Consider the following 22,880-nt stretch of genomic DNA (forward strand, 5'->3'; position numbering starts at 1 on the left):
TGAGGACCGCTGTCGAAACAGTGTAGTCATACGTGATCGTGTTTCGTTTGCGAGAGAATGAGATGGCGGTACATTTTGAGGCGTTTAGTACCATCCTGTTTACTTTGCATTAGTTATAGAATACATCTAACTGTGTTTGTAAGAAAGCGGGGTCGTCAGAATTCTTGACGAGATGAAACAGTTTAAAATCATCGGCAACTGATAGCTTCGTGCATTCCAACGGAAAATTCAAGTCATTGAGGTATGATAAGAATATGAACGGTCCCAGATGGCTTCCTTAGTAGTTTCGATACAGCATTTAAGGCAGCAATTCCTCGTTAGTTTGAAATAATAGTTTTATCGCCTTTCTTATATACAGGGAAAACGTAAGAGCTTTTCCATGAAGCAGGAAAATATCCGCGTTCAAGAGAAAGATTGAGCATTATGTAAGTGTAAATACGATTAGACCACGTTTACACGGAGCCAAGCTACCGTTCTACAATCTTGAAAATGATATTCTCATATAAAGCGACCTTTTTGGCATGGGTTCGAGTGAAGCAAGTCCGGTTGGAAAACAGCGCCCTTTTTTTTAGCGCACTGTCATACATTCGGTTAGAGTGTATGTTTAAGTGTACTTCTTCGATCGGTTCTACATAGCAATCACGCAGAATTTGAATGCAGTGGAAATTTACAAATGAAGCATCGAGAAATCGACGGAATGTACGAACATTGATAACAGAAATTGAAGAGGGCCTTCAATGTCTTTCAAGAGGATCCCTTGTGTGGGTTCCCCAAATCTTCCGACATAAACTCTATTGAAAATGTATGAGCCATTATTAAAATTATTCTTGCCGGAAAACAATGCAATTTTAACCAGTCCGAAATTCAATGCTTAACTGTTAAATGGATTTATATGATAATTATACAGATTTTTTTTTTATTCGTCCAATTTTCACAGTATTTCACGAAAATTAAAAAATAAAATTACATGCCAGTTTATTCGAGGTCATTGGAGCATAACGCAATTTACAACAACTCACCCGCGTTTATCAAATTTTTCAACCATATATTGAACCATACCGATGACTCACTAATCGGCTTGAGCCGTAAGTTACTCAACCAAACTGTACTGGAAATCTCCTACGGAGTGGCCTAACGAAGCTCACTGCCTTCTTGCTACCCCCTCCGCTCCACTCCGAACCCGTCTTGATGCTGACAACTTCATTAGCTTTCATAGAATATTCACCAAATCTGCATCCAGCGTTTCTCAAAACACACCACAAGGGAGCAGCCAACCGGCGCACAATCGGAGTTCAATGAGATTCGCAAAAGTGCACTCACTCCGTTCGTTTCCCACCTACAAACTGGTTTAGATTCTGAAAGAAACGGTTGGGGAGCTGGGGGAGAAGAAGGCTAGGAGTGATATTTTTATGCATCACAACACACAGCATCGACGACGACGACGACGACGACGACGATTGTGAAGCACAAACGACCAACACCTCGCTAGGACCAGCGAGTACAAAAATGAGCCATGTCTCACCAAACGTTTGTGTCGTACAGATATTGGACGCCCTCTGTTTCGGTGTTAATGCCGTTGATGGTGGTGGTGGTGCTGACGATGTTGCTATTGCTATTGCTGGTCGAGTTCACCACAGCTGCCACGGCGAACAGCGACGTTTAATGGTTTGTAAATATAAAGTTGTTTCTTGTATATTTCCAGCAGCTGCAGGAAACAAAAGGAGCGGAAAGAACGTTGCGGCACTGGTGGGAGGGTCGTTCATGATTTGCATACCATCGGTCAATCACCGCGAATAAAATCCATCTTGTCATTCATTCTATGTGTATGGGGTAGAAAGACCCCCGTCAGGTATATGTGTTTTTGCTTTCCCGCAACGAATGTGAATGTGGCTTTGTGGTTGCCAACTTGGACTATAGGGCACTCGGAGATGTTTTGTTTTCATATTTAGTTATGTGGCGAGAATTACTGCTGTCTGGACTGTTATTGGCAGTCGCTTTGAAGAATTATTATAATGCGGGAGAGCGGGGTAGAAAGATGTGATAAGTGGTGATTGCGTGATAAAATGTATAAAGTTTTCCTTTGTTCAGACGGAATTTTACACTACGTGGGCAAATATTGATGTTGATAATGTTGAAGTTCGTGCAAAATCGGTTTCCCGGTGGACGATGACTTCTCGGAGTCTCGCGGTGAGCTCCTAATCGTAACTGCCACAGGGCTACATATCACTTTGTGGAAAACTCGAGCTTACCGAGAGCGAGCACTATATGTACTATTTATAACCAATAATTCATACCCTTGCGCTGTGTTCCCACGCGCGAAAACGTGTTCTGAGTGCTTGTTCCGCCGTAAATGGTTCGTGTACTGAATAAATAAGTTTAGGCTGATATTTCCACTGTCCTCCTCCGTCCGTCGTCGCACGGCATCAGTCGCACGATTCTATCAGGGTTCGAGCCAATTTTCAAATTGCTTATTCACCTTTGCGAAAGTTTATTCAGTGACTTTGATTACCGTCATTTCGGAGTCATTTTAAATTTATTTCACAGCGCCATGTCGTCTTACTTCTGCCATGTACGGGTGTCCATGCGAAGGTAACTTCTCCTGATGAACTGGGGATATGATTACCCGATTACCCTCTGTTGGATGGTACTGTCGATGTTTCTGACTTAATTGGCTCAAGTACAGCTGAGTTTCTTCTCACTAATCACGCGCACAAAAAAAAATCCCGTTGAAACTTACATCTAATTACTTACATCTAATGCAAAAGTTTTTTACTTTGACCAAGTCGTGCACTGATATTAGTAACTTCAATCAATTGCTAAGAGAAAACCTGGTTTGAATTGCGAAATAATTTCAGCCTTATGTAAAATTAACATTGACAGTCAAGAATATTTTAATCATAGCCATAAGTCGTTTCACCGAGAGCCATTTCGCCAAAAGTTGTAGTCATTCGGTCGTGCACCACGAGTTCAGAAATTCAATGCAGAAAAGCTCTTAGCTAGATTTTGGGAGTTTCTTGTAATGAAAACTTCATTTTTTAACCCTACTGATTAAAAAACATAGATTATTAAAATATCAATAGAACTATTAGGTGCGATAAGAAGAGCTTAAAATTGTCAATCAAAGAATTCGATTAAAAAGCCTGCATTCTCAATCAAAGAATTTGATTAAAAAGCCTCATATTCGTTTTTTTACTGTGAACAGTCGCATCCAAAATAAACGAAGAGAGACCAAGCATATTTGTCTCTCATTGAATCAAAAGAGAGTATCAATGCCAACATCACTCGTTCCCCTACGACAAGATAAAACCAAAATAATAGCTGAGAGGAGCATAAATCGAATTTCAATTCTCATTTCTTCATCGATGTAATGAAAATCAGTGACGCTTGGCTGTAAAGATTGCCTAAAATATGAAATCGAAGTAATAACACCCCAGAACATCTTTGGAAACATACATAGAATAGAGCACCAACAGGTAAAAATCAATTTGAACCTTTAGAAGTTTTTTGTTTTGTACAAAAAGTATATATTTTGTTTCGATTTCTTCGTGTTTCGCCATCGGCTCATCAGTGAATAAAGCAGTTCAAATTGAACCGCCATCTCGATGAGCCGAAGGCGAATCACGAAGAAATCGAAACAAAATATGGACTTTTTGTATACACCAAAAGCCCCTCAATGTTCAAATTCTGCGGCAGCCAATAGTCAGTCGTCACACGTTTTCGCCCGAGACATCAGATAGAATATGGCACCCAGTGAAATATCCCTAAAATGTCAAATAGTCAAAGTGCTTTAAGCACTGATGAGCCGAAGGCAAAACGCAAAAAAAAAATCGAAACCATTGTGAACCATTTTCTGGCATTATCGACTCTCGAAGCTTCGGTTGACTATCGACACTGCACAGTGTACTATTTTCACTAAAAAACCGAAAATGACTGAAAGGGTAAATGAAAGAAATAACACAATTTTGGAACTACTGTTCCGCTTATGAATGTTGACTGGACATGGATCATAATTTGCAAGCTGAGCAGAGAGTCAGTGCAAACTTCAACCGGCGCATGCGAAGTATCATGCAGTAAGTTATGCACTACCTAATGAAGTTGCTTTCTGTTTAGTTTTATTACCTTAACCAGAGTGACTACCAACTAGGATATTTTCACGGTAAGAAGAATGTAGTAGATTTGAGCATTACCCCTATTTCTGAGATTTTCATTTTCCATTGTTTCATCAGTTTATCTTCTTTTTCTGTTCCTTTGGAACTTTGTATTAATATACATAAAATAATAAAAATTTTGCGAAATCACTCCGAAAAAACCTGTTTTAATACAACTAGTGGTGCAATCTCATATTATTCATTTTCTCCTATATATTAAAGCAGTAGCGCATTTGAATTTGAGTTAGTGAAAATCTATTCAATCAAATGTTACGATTCTCTATGACGATTTGAGTATTGGAAAAAAAGGAACCGGTAGTCGGACTTGGATAAAATTCAGCAAATTATTTATGAAATTATAAATTGTTTATTTGGTTACAGACTCTTATGGTCTGCAAACTAGAGAAATTCACTAGCAAAGATAAAGAGCTAGCTTATAGAAAAAAAAATTCTTGAAATTGACATTTTTACACTAAGCACCCTACCTCCGAAACCAGGGGTTTGATCCGAATGAAAATTGGAATATTCTTATGGCATCTCAAGATCTTCAGTAGAATCTAAGATGGTGAAAAACGGTTCAGTCATTTCCGAAAAAAGTGAGTGACATTATTTTCACATTTTTAGTGTAATTCCGGAACCAAAAGTGAAAGCTGAATGATATTCAGGATTTCACTTTTGGTTCCGGACCAGAAGACCTTTCATTTTCTAAGTTTGTAAAAACAGATTCAGCCATCTCAGCGAAAAGTGAGTGACATTATTTTCATATTTTTGGTGCATATCACCCTGTAATTCCGGCACCGAAATATGAATTCAAATGAAATTACGGAACTTTGTATGAAACCATGAGACCTTTCATTTGAATTTAGGTTTGTGAAAATCCGTTCAGCAATCACCGATAAAAGAGAGTGACAATATTTGTCACACACAGACATTTGCTCAGTTCGTCGAGCTGAGTCAAATGGTACATGACGCTCGGCCCTCCGAGTCTCGGTTAAAGAATCGGTTTCCACAGTGATTGTATAGCGCATTTTATTATAAAAGTTACTTCATAAACGAAACAGTGAACAAAAAATTCCAAAACTTATTGTATACAAATAACAAAAAACAATTTCTTTTCTTACCGTTTTTGATAAAAATTTTGAAAACAATTGATTTTTTTCAATGTTCTGGAAGTTTGAAAATTCGAGAAAAAGTATCATAATACAATAAAATATTGTAAAATTCGTTCGATGTACGTTCTACTATGTCTGACTGGCGTTTCAGAGTGACTAAAACAAGATTCAGAGTGGCGAAATGGTAGCGCGTATGCACGGAATGCATAAGAACGCAGGTTCGAGTCCTGTCTCTGAGCGTATCTTTTTCCAAAAAAAACATCTTTTCTGTTGGCTTTTCATACGATTTGGCTTTTCCAGTATATGTTTCCGCTCAGTCATTGCAAAAACTGAACTTAGTTATGGCGGCTTTACGTCAAACCGACTAAAAATAATAAATCATTGTAAAAGTGTCAAAATGTCAACGTTGTGAAAGTTTCCTTCAAGCATCCTTTCACGCAGCCCACCTGGGTTCGATTCCCAACCCCACACGTAGGGTCAGACAGTTTTTCTGGCCCAAAGAGATGAATGACCTTAAGACCACCTCTATAACCGAAACAAAAAAAAAACGTTTTATTTTGGGGAAGTCATTTTAATGACAAAATAGAACCAAATTATCAGCAACTGTTAAATAAACGACACATTCTGGGAAAAGATTAATTTTATCCGTAGTCGGTTCTAGTATGAGAAATTCGTAAAAATAATGAAAACGAAGAATGCAACAATGGATGTCAACCTAATGAATTTGCATTGAGAAAGATTGTAAGCATGCCTAATTATTGAGCGCCTGCGGTGAAATGATATGACGGAACATTTTGTACCATCCTGTTGGAGTGACATCATCTCAGGAAGTTATCCAATTGCAAAAAGCAAGCTTCTTCTCGTTCTTTTATCAGATGACATAGTTTGAAGTCATCCGCAAACGATAGTTTTCAAGTTTTCTCTGAGAAGCTTAGATCATTGAGATAGTGTAAAAATATAAACGACCCTAAATGACTTCCTTGAGGTACTCCAGAGCAAACTGCAAACGGTGCTGCTGCGAAGTTCAGTAAAGTGCCGTCAAAGCCTAGTTTAACCATTGTTATTTGATGGTCTATTTTATCAAATGCCGCTGAAAAATCTATGTAGATAGCGTCAACTTGTAGACGCGATTGTAGAAATCGGATGATGAAAGACGTGTAAGATACTGGGTTTGTATCAGGTGTACAACTTTGCTTTCGCCGTTTTTTTTCCAAAATTAAAAGCTTTATTGCGAAAAAGTGCTTACAGATGTATTGTTCAAAGTATTGTCCGTCGCTAGCGACAACTTTCTCCCATCTTTCCGGCAATTTTCGGATCCCGGCTCGAAAAAAGGAGTCCTCTTTTGACACTATCCATGAAGCAATCCATTTTTCCAACTCTTCGAAGGATTGAAAACGTTGATCTACCAGGCCATGTGCCATCGAACAGAATAGATGGAAATCAGAAAGGTCGACATCTGGGAAATACGGCGGGTGGGGCTAGACTTCCCATTTCAGCGTTTCCAGGTACTTTTTGACCACTTTTGCGACGTGAGGCCGAGCATTGATGTGTTGGAGGATGACTTTGTCATGTCGCTCTTGATATTGTGGCCGCTTTTCTTTTAGCGCGCGACTAAGGCGCATCAGTTGCGTTCGGTAGCGATCTCCTGTGGTGGTTTCACCTGGTTTTAAGAGCTCGTAGTAATGCAATGCTTCTAGTTGTTCATCTTTGAAGGTGTTTTCTCTTCCCCCATCATGTTTGTCTTCGACATCGAAATCACCATTTTTGAAACGTTGAAACCACTCCCGACACGTTCTTTTACTCAGAGCAGCATCACCGTAAGTTTCCGAGAGCATTCGATGCGCTTTAGCTGCATTTTTTTCGAATTAAACAGAAAAGTAAAACTTCCCGCAAATGGCGAGAATTGGGCACTTAAACAGACATTTTTGAGCATGAATAATACGAAAACAGGAACAACTGGCACTGAAACGGCGATGACAATTCGTTAGGCACTGTACACACTCATTTTAAAGGCATTATCATCTATGTATTTTGACCAGCCTCAGCCGGTACAGCCACCTATCGGAAAACGGCGGAAGCAAAGTTGTACACCTGATAAATATTGACCGTTTAGGCATGAATCTGCGTTGATTTCCAGATATGTAGTCTCATGAGTTATAGAGTTAAGAACGTTTACTTCGAATAACTTGGAGGAAGGAGAGCGGGTCATTTCGCCGAAAGTCGTTTCAAAGAATGCCATTTCGTCGATGGGTCATTTCGTCGAAAGTCGTTTCGCCGAAAGGGTCATTTTATCGAAGGGTCATTTCGCCGAAAGTCGTTTCAAAGAATGCCATTTCGTCGAAGGGTCATTTCGCCGAAAGGGTAATTTAGAATACATCACATTATCAATTAGAACCCTACGAATTCTGTGTATTCATCCTAAATATTTATTTGCATCTTCTGGATATTGTAAGTCTCGTTTGACCAGTCTATTCAAAGCTAGATTCTTTGCTTTTGTTAGGCCCGAACGAATGGCAGCGAGGTCGGATAGCACACGACCAAAAACTACATGGCGAAGCTACATTAGATATCCCGGTGAACGACCGAACAAGGTTAAAACCGGGTATAAATAAACGATATAAATTAAATTAAATTACATTATATATTTCATCATTTGCACTCGGTTAACGGAAAATACCCTAATCATTTGCCTGGTAGATAAACCAAGGGAAATGCTTTAATGCTTAGTCGCTAATAAAATCAATAAGTTTTCTTGAGAATTCTGTTCTGCGGACCATGAACAAATCTAAAAAAAAATATAGAAGATTTTTTGGATTAAACACAGGAAAATGAATTTATCCATTATTTTAAATATGATATATTTCAGGTGTGCGATTTATGGTTAGAAAAAAGGGGCGTAAACTATCATGTTTCATTTGTCATTATCTTGGCTCAGTTCCAATTACGATATAAAGACAATTGATGAAATATAGGAGAACGTTACTGTTAACAAGCAGTAAAATCAAACACTTGATAATTTTTCGTTAGTCGTCAACTTTTGCTTTTTCTCACGTGTTTTTATTAAGAACCTTGCATGCAAAGAATACATACGGAGTATACACAACCTAGACTTAATTAAAATTCTGGCACACCGAGAACATTGACCGCACCAGCAAAACATAGTCTAAAACACTGGTCTGCAGTTTCTGTTATCAAAATCTTGCACCATCATCCATTATCAGGATAAACGTTTCAACTTCACCCATTTCCTAGCTAACAAAAACGCTCGTACGAATATATATCAAGTCCGGGTGCCACTTTTCACGCTGATGCGGCAGAAACATGCGGCAGGAAAATAAACAGCCCTAAAAACTTTGTACGCTTCATGTAAATAGCAGGCAAACTGTTACCGCAAGCAAAATCTAACATGGTACGGTCATGTACGGACGTTAGGAAAGGTCATTGATTTAAAGTTCTGTTCTTCGGTGGCTTCTGGTGGCCCTCAAAGGGACGATGCGAGCTGCTCTAGTAGTAGCACGCCTCGCAGGATGGTTTTTGTCGTGTCATGTACGTACTGTAGACTTCTTTTTCATTCACATACTCAAATTGTTTACCGTGAATGACGAAAGATTAGATGAAGAAAGTTTCGTGACCAGAATTTCAAGTGGGCCCTTAATTGAGCGCCGGAAATTGGAAACATTATTAGGCGCGGTCCCGTGCGTAAGTCAAAATACGATAAGAAAATCACCAGAAGTCCATCGCATGCCAGAGCCATTTATCATCACAACTCGAAATTCCCGAGGCATCCGAACAATCGTTTGACGAGCATGAGTGGCCATTGCCACACCACATTACCATCAGTTTGATGTGGTGATCGCTGTCAGTAATGCTTACGTTCGTTGCTTGAGAATGTTTCAGGTCTTTCTCGCATGTAATTTCATTTTCATCGTACTTTTTACCCTCGAACAACCATTCGCTGGCAACTTTAACAAACGGCTTCAGGCCGTTTCTCATTATTGTCACATTTTCATAACGCAAAGCATGTGTTATGTGACACTTGGCGAAATTCATTCTTGTTTTTTTTTCTCCCTTGGCATATTCGTGTTTTGATTTCTCTGTCTCTCTCTCTCGAGTTCGTTCATCTTTTCCACCCCGGCTCACGTTTGTCCTTCTGGTGAACGAGTACGCAGACTTAGCAGCCACGCAAAATCAAACAGTTCATCAACATCATTTACATGCTTTTAAAAACAACATCGGATTCTCGGTGCGCTATGGTGGTATGTCATCCGAAGCTATTGAATCCGAGCCCCATTCACGAAGAGCAGAAAGGGACGAAGGGGTTCGGTTACTGTTGCTTGTCATTTGTTTACTTTTTTGTTATTTAGTTTGTGCAGTCTCATCTTAATCTTTGCGTAGAGATGGATGCCGGTGGGCCCCTGAGGAAAGGGAGGAGGTACTCGGATCAGATAAAGGCATATAAGCAAAATAAAAGATACATATGAACAAATGCGCATTTTGTGTGTGGGTCGTTATGCGGTGAAGTTTCTTTAAAGATGACATTTTAAGGTACGACTGATAATAAAAACGAAACACGTCTTTATGAGCGCTTGGCACGATTTATGCCAGAGCAGAGGGCGAGGAGTGAGCCTACCGGTGTGATCTGTGATGGAGTGATATAGAGAGCTGGCATAAAATATCGATCGAGCTGCTCGCACGTTTTTTTTTCAAATGAAATTATGATTAATTTTATGTCTTTTGATATACCAAACAATGATTGGTGGTGGTGAACTAAATTATGCTGTCGTTTTTTTTTCATCAAGCGATTCGTCAATAATGCTTTCATCGAAAATATGCCACTAGAGTGCGTATAGGTGCTTTGATTGATGTGAAGTGTGTGTTTCCAATTACAGGGGAAATATTTCATATCCTGCGGTGAGCTGATTTTATACCAACCGGTTTTTGTACATCTAAATCATATACACATATTGTGCTTGAATAAACACATCAAAAATACCCTTATCGCTTACAAACTAACTAAGGTTCTCAAATTAAACTCATTAATCGTGCGTAGAGTATCGTGACGCCAGGTCGAAGCTATTGGAATCCCTTAGGGCCCGAGGTAGACCGCCTGAGGATCCGGTTCGGGATGTGTTGGCGAGTCGGGATAGTTCATATATGCTTCTCATATACCAGTACCTTGAACACATTGATATACAAGTGTGATGTGATTATCCTCGCTCAGAAAGTATAAACTCCACCTACAGGTTCGACACTAACATCCGCCCGATTCTCTCGATTCTTCCGTCCCTGTCCACCATCTTCATTGGAACTAACAAGATCTTTTTTTTTGTCACAAACTTTTTCGTTCCCCCCTCCCTTTCTCTTCACCATCTCGATGGCAACTAATTAGATCTCTATCGTTTTCAGACATTTTGTTCCCACATCCCCTTTTTACCCCGTTTCCACAATATTTACTTTTTTTTCATTCTCTTCCGTAACATCACCATCATCGTCCACGGAAGACCGCTCCAGTCGAAAACCAGCATGCGGGCTACCCGCCGGGCCTTCGTAGCCTGGGGGTGTTTCCCGCGGACCCACACGGACCGAAGGATGCGGCCAACATGGATATTAGCAAACGCCATATGGAAGACCCTCATGCAATATCCAATTCACCGGCCACTGCCGATCGCCAGCCGAAAGCTAAATTCTCGAGAATCCGCTACCCTGATACTACATTACATAATGATACTATTCTACTTTTAAGTTAGTCGTAATTAAGATTAGTAAATACCCTTGGCATCTTAGAGCTTAAGCAGTGTGCCTAAAAATTATATTATAATATTGAATGAAAAAAACACTCATTAATGAATAAAAATCATTTCTAGATAAATGGCAGTCGTAGACATTGGAGCCGGACACACTACAAAATGGTTTATTATAACCTTAAATTGTTCACGCAAAAGGAAATCTCCAGAAAAGTTGAGGAAAAGGGAACATATCCCTTGAAAAAGACCATAACCAGTGGTCGAAACGTCGGGCAGTATATAACAGCCGATCCTATTTAACAGACCGCTAAAGTCGAAGACATAATTAAAATACCTGTACGGTCGATTTATCATATTTCAAGTTGAGAACGTACCCGACACCCGACAAACGATGTTTGTAACAAATCAGCAGCGAAAACAGCTTTGGAAACCTTCCTACGAACAGGTAGCAATTCGATGTCAATAATTCTACAGCATTCTTTGTAACTAGGAAGATCGACAGCATCCCTCCATGGTAGATTGTACGAAGCGAATCGAACAAATTTGCGCTCTAAATTATTTCGGGAATGATTTGAACTATTTGTTAATCATTCAGGGGTTAGCCAAATTTTGAGCTTGGGCACATGACCGATTTTGATATGTTTACGTTTCGTCTTTGACGCATCAGTGCATAGCAGTTCAAATTGAATTGCTATATGCAAAACTCGGCAGTTCAATTTGAACCGCTAAGCAGACGTAAAATTTCTGCTATTTACAGAACACTTGTTTTCTTTGCATTGAAATGCAATGTCTATACTGACGTGCCGAACGAAGACATGTTTTCGACTTTTTCTGGCCGATGTAGGTTTGGTCATTCAGGGGTTAGCCATATTTTGTGCTAGGGCCCATAACCGATTTTGATATGTTCACGTTTCGTCTTTGACTCATCAGTGCATTTGTTTGTTAATATTTGACTTTACGAAGTAATACACTAAGGTCTCTTTTTACACGGGGGTTACGTACCGTGTTAAAAAATATCCGTGTACAATAAAACCGTGTTAATTGCGGAAACCGTGCAAAAAAAACCGCGTGGAAAATTTGACGTAATAATTCCCAAAACCGTAGATTTGATTATTTGTTTGTTTTGTTTTTGATAAAATGTAACTGTTTTTTTCACAATAAAAACGGAAATCTAAAATCCAGCCTAAGGTTACGAGAAGGTCTAGTCATACTTGATAAAACACATTGGATGACAAATTAAAATTAGAACACTCAGGAAACACGTTATACGATAAGCAAATTAATCTAAATGGCTCATGCCTTCTGTATGATGAATTCGGTTTTCAAAAGAACGATAATACGTACAATTTAGAACATTCGATTAAATAAGTGCTGATAATACCACCCATAAACACTTTAACTGCAAATAAAGCTTGAGAATAAGTTCTTTCCAATTCCGAAGGTGCGAGGTGTAGTTAACACTAACGATCTTAACGCTCTGGTTGGGATTTTCATCGATTTTTTTCAAAAATTTGTAACTACTGAATAAATTGACCGATTTTGATGCATTTGGTGTCAGAAAAACCGGGTATTCTTTAATTTCATTCTGCCTTAATCGGTGTTGATATGGTCCAAAAACACCGGTGTTATTCCAGATCGCCTTGGGGTAAGTCGGTTTTGCCATTTGGGGTATTCTATCTAAAAAACGTGTTTAATCCACCTAGCAGTGAGATGATACCTATTTTTATCAATCCGCATGTGTTTTTTGCATGAATATTCTTCGGTGTTTAAGTTTTCATGACATTATTTTAATGACCCTCGTTTTAAGCGACAATTTGAGATTTTAATCACTCATTACTCTGTAATGTCGAAACTGCAAATCGGATCGAATTTGAATCTAGAAGTGTGATAATCGATTAAACATGCCATGATATGTAAGTTCCACTCTAGAGTTTACGGTAATTTAAGGTACTTCCAGAGCCGGTATTCAGGAACCAGCATAACCCAAACCGATTCGTATGGCCATATGACGAATAAATTACAACAGTTTTGAGTTCAACTTTGAAGCTTTTCGGGATTGTCATCTTCTATATCGGTTTGAATTTTAAAAATTCATCATCATGTAATTCGAGAACCGGAAGTCATAATTGGATAAAATAATTAATTTTTGTATATAAGTTTGTTTTAATTAAAATTTTTGTTTCTGAAATTTGATTAGGCTTTTTTTGAGAAAACGATTGAGCTTTGAGAAACGATTTTATACTGGAACCGGAATTCTAAAAGCGGTATGGTCGAAGTCAGATAAATTCACCAGAGTAGCTGTACACTTTACATTTGTTTCAAAACATTTGAAAATCAGTTAAGACATCTTTGAGAGATCATAGCACGAATTAAATTTTTAGGTGCCTTCTGATCGACAACTGAATACCACTAAAACTGAAAAAAGTTAATTTTTTTATCGACTATCCAAATCTGCTAACCCGATAAACCTGATTAAATTATGTGGAATAGACATTTTTATACAATCCCCGAAACCGGAAGTTGGATCTGACTGAAAAGCAAGATGTTTTATAGAACTTTGAAACTTTTCATTTGAATCTTAGATGATTCTTAGATTTCATTTGCATCTTAGATCGGTTCAGCCATCTTCAAGAAAAATGAGTTACACAATTTTGATTTCGTTTCACATATCATCCTGTAGTTCCGAAACCAGAGGTCGGAACCAAACATAATGCAGGAACTTTGTTTGGGAGCATACGACTTTTCGTATGAATCTGAATTTGTAGGAAAGAAATTTTCCGAGAAAATTAATTGAAGTTATTTGTCACACACGCATTTGCTGATCTCGACGAACTGATTCGCATGGTATATGGATGTTATGTTGTTCCAGCATTTATTGCTGTAAGTAGTTTAAAACAAAATAATTAAAAAAAATTCTGCCATCATCTGGTTTATATATGTCATATTCGAACGATTATGTTGCCAAAAACGAGCCGTGCCAAAATCGGTCCGAGGCTAAATGTCATGAAAAAGAATGCTGTACACAATCCTTTTGGTTCTTAGAAACAATTGTATGTAACAGTATAAAAAATCGTGTTTTCCGTTGCTCCCAAGCATTTCTTTGTCATACAGCGCTCAAAACTCCTACTGCTGGAATAGGGGGAAAAGTCGCTTACAGAAAAATTTCGATATCTCCGTTAAAAATGGACGGATTTTAACAATCTATGGCTTGTTGGATAGGTATTACCGTGCGGAATCTAAGTCTGAAAACATATTCTGTTTTCAAGGTCAATTGTGACAGATACTGTCAAAAAACTGAAAATTTTGACATAAAACTTTGTATAACTCAAAAAGTAAACATCCGATCTCAAAACCATTCAATAGCGTTTTGGGTGACGGGGAGACCTTTCATTTGCGACTAGTTTGATGAAAATCGGTCCAGCCATCTCTGAGATCTCGACCTCTTAGTTGACAACACACATACGGACACACACACATACACACACACACACAGACATTTGCTCAGTTCGTCGAGCTGAATCGATTGGTATATGTCATTCGGCCCTCCGGGCCTCGGAAAAATTTTCGAAAGTTTGAGCGAATTCTATACCTATTTTTTATATATATAAAAATAGGTAAAACTAAAAATGTATATGGGAACAGTTCTGAAACAATCTGAAATGTGCAAGATTTACTAAAACGCATCAATTTGAAAAAAATAATCATTTGGCCAACCATCCCAGAGGGTACTGGAACCGGTTACAAAACTTCTGAAAGACTTTTTTTGAAAAGACGCAAAAAAAAAATCGATGAAAATCCCTACCCGAGCGCTTGAGTGTTAATAGTCATTTTCAACTAAACTGAGTGGGACGACATGGGTATTGGATTAAGATCTATTAACGCAGCGACAGAATTAAAGAGGAAGAATGCTGAAGCAACTAATTTCATCGGCGTAAATCATAATACTACTAGAGTTATATTATATGAAATTCTCGTTGATATCAATGACGATGCTGACATCATACGCCACAACTAAGCGGAAGAGACGTTGTCGTATAATTTACGATAGGGATTGAAGATCTGAAGACTGATTATTCATTTTATGGAACGACAGTCAATGATCTCGTGAATTGTTGAGTGAATGGTTTAAGTTAACTTTCAAACTTTAAATTAGTTCTCATAATCGTTTTCTTAAAGACAACTATATCAACGAAATTTCCTTACTACTGTCAAAATTGCATGACACTCTAATGATTGGCTGAAAAGTCCCGGGCCTAACACATAGGTGGCGTTAGTTTTTTTTGTAGTCGCCTGTTTGGTCGTAGAGACATCGATGATGCAGAACGCAGTGGACTTCCAAATGAGTGAGTAACACCAGAAAACATAAAAAAAATCCACAAAATTGTTTTGAATGATCGAAAAATGAAGTGGCGTGAGTTAGCTGACATCGTAAAGATATCAAAAGAACGTGTTGGTTTTATATTGCATGAGCATTTGACTATACGAAAACTCTGTTCAAAGTGGGTGCCGCATTTGCTCACTGTTGACCAAAAACGAGAACGTGTTGATGATTCTGACCAGTGTTTGACCATGTTTAAACGCAACAAATCGAATTTTTACATCGATATGTGACAATGGATGAAACATGGATTCATCACTTCACTCCAGAACCAAAACGATCGTCATCTGAGTGAACAGCAATTGGTGAACCTCGTTCAAAGCGCCCGAAAGCACAAAAACCGGCTGGAAAGGTAATGGCCTCGGTATTTTGGGATGTGCGTGGTGTAATATTTACCGATTATCTTGAGAAAGGAAACACCATTAACAGTCAATATTACATAGCGTTTTTGCAAAGAAACGACCGCATGAGGTAAAGAAAGTTCTGAAAAAAACATGCTCGCCGGTAAGAAATTTCGCACGAATGAAGAGGTTATCGCTGAAACTGAGGCCTATTTTGAGGCAAAAGATAAATCGTTCGTGGTATTGAAATGTTAAAGCGGCGCTGGACTGATTGCGTTGCACTTGATGGAGACTACGTCGATGAATAAAGTTATTTTGAGCCAAACGAATCGTGTTCTCTTTGTTGTGCCCGGGACTTTTCAGTCCATGTGTTAGAGCTAGAGCAGTACAAGCTCAGTGAGGGTTTGAAAAAAGCTATTGATTATCTTGAAAAAAGTAAGACGAATATTTCATTGACCAATCGAGTCGTTTGAACAACAGAATCAGTGGGGAACGACTTCAAATGATGAAGAAATTTACCCAAAAATTTAGGTTAAAAATATTCGCGAAATCGCTTACGGTTTTAGTTTTTAATAGCTAATATACCATTCTAATAAAATATTGAGATCGTTGAGGTGGGTCAAAAAAAAATCGATTCTAAGATGCTGCCTTGAGGGATTCCAGAGTGGATGGCACTCTGTAGTATAGTGCAATCTCCGATTTTCACTGATATTTTGAAACCTCGAGAATTGGATATGATTGTAGCCAAAAATTACATTTCGTTTTTGTTTGAGCGGTTAGTGGAATGAACTAAATTACTCCCAAAGAAAATAAATTACATTTAATTTCACTATATTAAAATATCTTCACTATTTTCAAACGATTTTTTTCACTATTTTGCCACCAACGACACGAAACAGTAACAGACACAGATACTAGTATTTCGGTGTGTTATTTGCAACCTTTATCAGTGAATCAGCCATTTCAGGACAAAACCACTGAATTCAAGTCTATTGAATTTAGTAACTATTAATTGATGCGTTATCTTGCGTAAGGCTGTGGACAATAAGTTCGTTGAAGCTGAACGACTTGGCATAAATCCATGTTGAATTTCAGAGATGCAGGTGTTACAGTTGTGCGTAAAGAAACCCAGAACTATTATTTCGAGAAATACGTTGCATAGTGCGGCAATCCATCGATAAATAATGCATATTCGCAAAAAAATCTAAACAGATTAATTTTGGAATAAAGCAAATTTTCAGTTAGTTAAATCCAAGATGCTTTTTTATTAATTTTATTGTGCATTATTAGCCATTTTAAAACTAATTACAGTTACTTAAATAGACTGCATGAAAAAACTACCAACTTTCGAGTTTACTTCAGCCATTAGGGTCTATGCAGACGTCTCTGCAAGCTGTTTTTGTTCTATTTTCAAAATTTTTCTATAATTGTAGCTTTTTGTGTATATTAAGAAAGTTCCCTTTTTTCGATAAGCCAATACTGCTCGATAGGTCGCAACTCCGAGCAGTTAAGTGAATGCGCCGAAACATCTTCGGCGTAGTGCCAAGATGCCAAATCTTGCCAGAATAGCGACGGAGCGTCATTTCTGCGTAGGAATGGTAAAAATCGTTAGGCATTCATTACGGTATGTATCCCTGTTTACCATTCCGGTAGTGATGAAGCTTTGGCTTGCTCGACCACAGCAACATATTGCCTGCCAAACCAAATATTTTTTAGGAAACTGTGCCTTTTTCTTCGTCCTAAAATGCTCCTCCACGCCAATCCGTTGCATGGCAGTATAAAAAGACATTCCGAGAAGCTTTCAGTTTTACAGTATATAACTTTCGTCGTCCAGTTGATCGAATGTCGATTAAATATCGACAGTGGAATTTCGCTGAGTTGATCGAATGTCGATTCAATATCGATAGTGAAATTAATTATGTCGAATGACTATTCCGTCATTTAACTTTTGTGAGTGCGGAGAACATTTCACTAGGGCCCACTATTGGGGATATACACAATGTTTGAAATTCAGCCATTTCAGAGTTAGGAACACAAAGCAATTTATATCAGAGTTTGAGAAAATAAGATTTCAAAGTGTTTGACTGATAGGGGAAGTATGTATTTAATTTTTCATTGGTGATTGTAGCCCAAATGTATCAGAAACAATCGTTAGATTTATCTAGCACTGCTTATACACGGTATTAGAGTAAATTAGAGTGAGATCTACAGTCGGTGTTGAACAGTCGTTCGCACCGCACGCGTATAGCTCTTGGCTCCTGGAATTTTTTTTCTGGCTACCTAGAGTTTCATTGATTCAAGGCTTCAGTCTTTTTCAAGGCTACCTGAATCACTAACTAAGTGACTAAGTGATACAAAGAGTGATATTAGAGTGACTAAGTGATACAAAGAGTGATATTAGAGTGACTAAGAAATTAATCAGCCTTTTTTAAGGCTAGCTAGGAGTCTAATCGAAGACTAATTTAGCCTAGTTAATTTAATTTAAAATTTCATTCATTTCAAAAATGCCTGCGTCCAACCGGAAAGGCAACAAGCCTAAGGCTAAAAATAATTCAATACGGAATAAATCACAATCCGTTATTCAACATTTTTCTAATAACATTCACGATCTTATAGAATCTGAATGTAAAAATAAAAGACAACGGACGGATTTCCCTTCCGTTGATCCTATGCCGTCTAACAATATTTACGAGATTCTTCCTGAATCCGATTGTAGCGACATAGAAGAAAATTCTTCAAAAATTCCCAAAATGGACGCTTGTCGTTCTGGGAAGAAACATCAATCTATGCCACCAGTGACGGTGATGATTTCCGACTTCAAAGCATTCCGTACTGAGCTTTCTACTTTTCTCCCGGAAGTAAAAGTCTCATTTCAAATCGGACGAAGAGGAGAATGTCGAGTCTTGGTGGATGGATTGGAAGATTACGAACGTCTTATTCGATATTTGTCCGAAAAACTTCATAAATTTTATTCATATGATATAAAATCAGACAGACCCTTCAAGGCAGTCTTGAAAGGATTATCAAATGATCAAAGTATTGATGAAATTAAAAATGAAATAAAAGAATTGCTTGGTTTTGCCCCTTCCCAAGTAATACTTATGAAAAAAAGAGCGAATGGTACTTCTAAACCACGCTCTGGAATTTCCCATGAACTTTACCTGATACACTTCAATCGAAGTGATGTAAACAATTTGAAAACTTTAGAAAAAGTACGTTTCATTTCCCACATTAAAATTCATTGGGAACATTATAAACGGCATAATCGTATTGCAAACTTAACGCAATGTCGTCGTTGCCAAGGCTTCGGCCATGGAACCAAAAATTGTCATATGGATATACGGTGTTTGAATTGTGGTAAATCGCATTCGAAAGACGTTTGTCCAATGAATGAAACCACTGATAAATTTTCATGTTCAAATTGCAATGGAAATCATAAATCCAATTATTTGAAATGTCCTGTCAGGGAAAAAATTTTAAACGCTCGTTCGCTTAGACAACAAGTCAAATCAACGACCTTAAATTTACAGAACATACCTGAAAATTCTTCTAAGGCACCTGCCAATTCGTCTTCTAACGAAAACAATTTATTGACAGGTAGATCGACCTCGTCATCATCTTCTTCTAATGTCAGTTATGCTGGTATATTAGGTAGAAATCTATCTCCTATTTCTTCTAATGTAAATAATCAAAACACAGGACCGCCTTGCAGTTCTTCTTCTAACGAAAACAATTTATTAATAGGTAGACCGGCCAAATCATCTTCTTCTAATGGCAGTCTACCTACAAATATTCCTTCAATGCCATTCGCTTCTTTAAATGAAGTCGATTTAGGCGATATAACTGAAAATAAAATGATCTACCTACAAGATCAACTTTTTCAAATGATCATCCAAATGAATTCGACTTCATCACTTTTTGAAGCATTTCAAATCGGATGGAAATTTGCAAATAATATTATAATGAATTTAAAATTTAACAGTGATGTTAAATAATTATTTGAATATTTTAAATTGGAATGCTCGATCTTTGAAATCGAGTGAAGATGAATTTTATAATTTTCTCAAAGTTCACAAAATTCATATTGCCATTGTGACAGAAACTTTTCTTAAACCAAATGTAAAATTGAAAAGTAATCCACATTATGTGGTTCATCGATTTGACAGGTTTACTGGAATGGGTGGTGGAGTTGCCATTTTTGTCCAACGGCAAATTAAACATCGAATTTTACCTTCTTTCAATACTAAAGTTATTGAAAGCTTGGGAATCGAAGTTGAAACCATTCATGGAATTTATTTCATCGCTGGAGCATATTTGCCATTCCAATGCACCGGCGAACAATTAAATTTCTTTAAAGGCGATTTGCAAAAACTTACAAGATATCGATCGAAATTTTTCGTAATAGGGGACTTAAATGCTAAGCATGTCCAGTGGAATTGTAGGCAAAATAACAGTAATGGTAAAATACTTCATAATCAACTCTCAGCTGGTTACTTCACAGTTCTTCATCCCAGTAATCCTACTTGTTTCTCTTCCGTGAAAAACCCGTCTACAATTGATCTGGTTCTAACAGATCAAAGTCACATTTGTAGTGAACCGATTACACATGCTGACTTTGACTCAGATCATCTTCCTGTAACATTCAGACTTTCCAACGAAGCTATAATTAATCCAATTAGTTCTATTTTCAACTATCATAGAGCTAATTGGTTGGATTACAGATCTCACATTGAAAATCATGTGGATCATGAAACTATTTTAGAAAATTCTGCGGACATCGACACAGCAATTGATAATTTGAATCATTATATTATCGAAGCTAGAAATCTTTCAGTTCCCAAAGCTCAAACTAAATTAAATTCTCCTATCATCGATGACAATCTTCAACTGCTCATTCGGTTGAAGAATGTTCGTCGACGACAATATCAACGTTCTCGTGATCCTGCTATGAAAAACATAGTTAAGGATTTACAAAAAGAAATTAAACATAGATTTACTCTTTTGCGAAATGAAAATTTCGCTAAAGAAGTTGAACAAATTAAACCATATTCTAAACCTTTCTGGAAACTTTCCAAGGTTCTTAAGAAACCTCAGAAACCAATTCCTGCTCTCAAGGAAGGAAATCAAATACTTCTTACAAATGGTGAAAAAGCTCAAAAACTAGCTCAGCAGTTCGAGAGTGTCCACAATTTTAATTTAAACGTTGTGAGTCCTATTGAAAATGAAGTCTCACTGAAATATGATCATATTTCAACCCAAGTGTTATCACACGATGACATTATTGAGACGAATTTTGATGAAATTAAATCAATTATTAGGAAACTCAAAAACATGAAGGCTCCTGGTAATGATGGAATTTTTAATATTCTTATTAAAAATCTTCCCGATGTTGCCTTGAGACTCCTGGTTAAAATTTTCAACAAGTGTTTTTCAGTAGCTTACTTCCCAAAAAGATGGAAAAACGCTAAAGTAATTCCTATCCTAAAACCTGATAAAAACCCAGCAGAAACATCAAGTTATCGCCCAATTAGCTTACTTTCTTCTATCAGTAAACTTTTTGAAAAAATTATCTTGTTGAGAATGATGTCTCATATAAATGAGAATTCAATTTTTTTACCAGAGCAGTTTGGATTTCGTCATGAACATTCAACTACTCATCAACTTGTCAGAGTAACGAACATGATAAAAGCAAATAAATCTTCTGGGTTATCCACTGGAGTTGCTCTTCTAGACATAGAAAAAGCATTCGACAGTGTTTGGCACAAAGGTTTAATAGCAAAAATGTCTGATTTCCAGTTTCCTATTTATTTGATCAAAATGATTCAAAATTATTTAACTGATCGTACTCTTCAGGTTAGCTATCAGAATTGTAAATCTGAATTGCTACCCGTACGAGCCGGTGTTCCGCAGGGTTCGAGTGTAGCTCCAATCTTGTATAATATTTTCACTTCTGATCTTCCAAATCTACCCGTTGGTTGTCAGAAATCGCTATTCTGTGACGACACAAGTCTGTTAGCCACGGGTAGAAATCTAAGAGTGATCTGCAGTCGCCTACAAAGAAGTTTAAATATTTTCAGTGATTATTTGTCAAAATGGAAAATTAAACCAAATGCAGCAAAAACGCAATTAATTATCTTTCCTCACAAGCCAAGAGCTTCGTTTCTTAAACCAAACAATAATCACATTCTCAAATTGAATGGCTTGGAATTGACATGGTCTGATCAAGCTAAATACTTAGGTTTAACGTATGACAAAAAACTCACTTTCAAGGGTCACATTGAAGGAATCCAGGCAAAGTGTAATAAATATATTAAATGTTTATATCCTCTTATAAACAGAAATTCTAAGCTCTGTCTAAAAAACAAATTGTTAATTTATAAACAAATTTTCAGACCAGCCATGCTTTATGCAGTACCAATTTGGTCAAGCTGTTGTTCCACCAGGAAGAAAACGCTTCAAAGGATTCAGAATAAAATTCTGAAAATGATTCTGAAGCGTCCTCCCTGGTTTAGTACAAATGAGTTACACAGACTCACAAATATAGAACCATTAGATGTAATGTCACATAATATTATAAGCAAATTCCGACAAAAATCGATGCAATCTTCAATTGAATCGATTCGCTCTCTGTATTAGTTAGTAAGTTAGTTCCTTTTCCCCATTACACAATACAAGTAGGTTTAGAATTTCCCCTACACAAAAATCTCAGAATTGCGGAAGCAAATGATGTCTTCATGGTAATAACCAAATCATATATATATAACAGGGCTGAAAAGTCACCACTTGTGGCTGAACACCCAATTTAAATCTTAATAATTTAATTTTAACTCATATTCCAATAAATAGTTATTAAAAAAAAAAAAAAAGAGTGAGATCTACGTTAAGTGTGAGATTAAAATAGGTGCATTCGCGTGACCAAAACAGCAGTACTGCACAATCGAAATATTGCTTTTCGCGGTATTGCGAAAATATATCTATTTTATCACAATTCGTTGATTGAAAATCGAGTAATTCAAAAATAACAAAGCGAATCTGCTCATGAGATGACACAACGAGATTATTGGCACAATAACCCTAGATATTTTTGATATAATTAAACAATCTTGTGAGCACAAAAATTCAGTCGAGCGGAGTTCGTACAGTTTAAAACCACAATC

At 37.4% G+C, this 22,880-nt stretch overlaps 1 protein-coding gene across 1 annotated transcript in view; it reads right to left on the bottom strand.

Moving 5' to 3' along the window:
* LOC131431237 (box A-binding factor) overlaps window positions 1-22,880 on the bottom strand; it is a 534,459-nt gene that overhangs the window by 152,798 nt on the left and 358,781 nt on the right. The gene's annotated exons all lie outside the window — the stretch shown is intronic.

Source organism: Malaya genurostris, chromosome 2 (assembly GCF_030247185.1).
Source record: "Malaya genurostris strain Urasoe2022 chromosome 2, Malgen_1.1, whole genome shotgun sequence".
Taxonomy (NCBI): domain Eukaryota; kingdom Metazoa; phylum Arthropoda; class Insecta; order Diptera; family Culicidae; genus Malaya; species Malaya genurostris.